We start from the raw sequence: 1,930 nt of genomic DNA, 5'->3' as shown, positions 1-1,930 counted from the left end.
AATAAATTTTAGTTTCCATTCAATAAATCAAATGCATAAAGTTATTTTGAATTTATAGAATATTTTAATTATTGTAAATTTTAATATGTATTCATGAGCTTTCAAAAATGTATCACCTACTTATATATGTAACTTCCTATTGAGCATCACTTAATTTTATAATATATTTTTTAAAATATCAATATATAATTTGATAAATATTATGAAAATACATGCACGTTTAAACGATAAATAAATTGATTTGATTTGACTTGATTAATAAAAAATAAAAATATATCATTTGAATTTGAAAGAATAACAGTAACTCAATATACTCACAACATGAGTGATTCGTATAATCTAACTTATATCTAAAATCATAGATTTAACTTAAGAATATATAATTTTATAAGAATAATAATTTATTTTATAAATATAATTCATAGAACAAATCAAAACATATTAAAATGAAAATAAAATATTAAACAACTGTTACAATTTAGTTCTTTTCTAATATATATATATATATATATATGCATGAGACTTCAGAATATTATCATTATATTAATTTATGTAAATTGGAATCAGACACTTTAGTTTATTTTATTTTTTTAGTCTAAACACAAAATATTTGAAGTTATACATAATCTTCATAAAATATATTTATATATTTAAGACAATAACCACCTAAATGCAAATAAGAAATTAATCAAAATTTTAATATATTTAGAATAAAAAATATTATAGATGAATTCAAAGATGCAATCCAAATTACGCAAATGATAACTAAATTGACTGTAAAAACAAAAATATAACATATATAAAATCATATGTATTATTAAAGTAATATATAATTATAAATATAAATGATGCATACAAATTATAAATTAATTTAAAATTAAAAGTAAATAGCAATCAATTATTATAGTATATTTACTTCAAAAATATTTATACCCGTGCATGAGCACGGAAAAATCACCTAATAATATATATATTCTTGCGGTTATTGAAAGACTCAAAGCATGTTTGATTTGATGAACAAACTATATTGTTTTTTTTTTTTGTTAAAGAACAAACTCTATTGTTTAGGAACGAGAACATAAACCGAGAAAAAAGAGATGAAAGGGGCATATTACATCAAAGGACAGTAGAAAACCCTATCAAACATCAAAAACTGTAATTTTAACATTTTACCAAAAAAAAAACATCAAAAACTGTAATAGAAACTCCAAGAGAGAATGACATTTTAAAGAAACACACTCAAATAAAGAGTAAGCAAATCAAAAAAAATTTGCACAAACCATCATCACAGTTTCTCAAACAAAACAATCAACATATATTCTCCTGTATATATATAAGAAACCAAAGAAGTAAGAGAAAACTGTCACATGTCAGCCGAATCTACACAATCTACACATCTTAGTTGAAGTAGTCCGATTTCAAATTCTTCACACAATAAAGTCATATTTTTAATTTGCTTATTTGCTACTTTTTGTCAACTTGATAATGTTGCTACGACGTTGAGTTACGATCATGAAAAGAAACAAATTCGTGGTTTTTGGGTTCTCAATGGTGCATGCATAATAAATAGCATCTAGCTTCAGAAGATTTTACAGAGACTGTTTCAGATTTTTTTGAAAAATGATACAAACAGTTTATGGTTACATGGTTTGATCCTCTCACACTTGCACGAAAATCTCCAATCCATTTTGTCGCTATTATTTGTTGTATCAGTCATGAGAGCTTGACCATTAATTATATGGAATGGACTACTAGATTTGCCTCAAGGTTGTTTTTGAATGAATGAATCAAGGACCATTTCTTATGAAAACCATTAATGTATTCATCAAAGCACATGACTACATTAATTAACAGCATTCAGAATTTAAATACTTGAATCAAAAATATGTTACGCAAATCATAAAAGAAAAAAATTAACCTTTAATTATGG

This window comes from Brassica rapa, chromosome A05 (assembly GCF_000309985.2).
Source record: "Brassica rapa cultivar Chiifu-401-42 chromosome A05, CAAS_Brap_v3.01, whole genome shotgun sequence".
Taxonomy (NCBI): Eukaryota; Viridiplantae; Streptophyta; class Magnoliopsida; order Brassicales; family Brassicaceae; genus Brassica; species Brassica rapa.
This window is presented reverse-complemented; position numbering follows the sequence as displayed.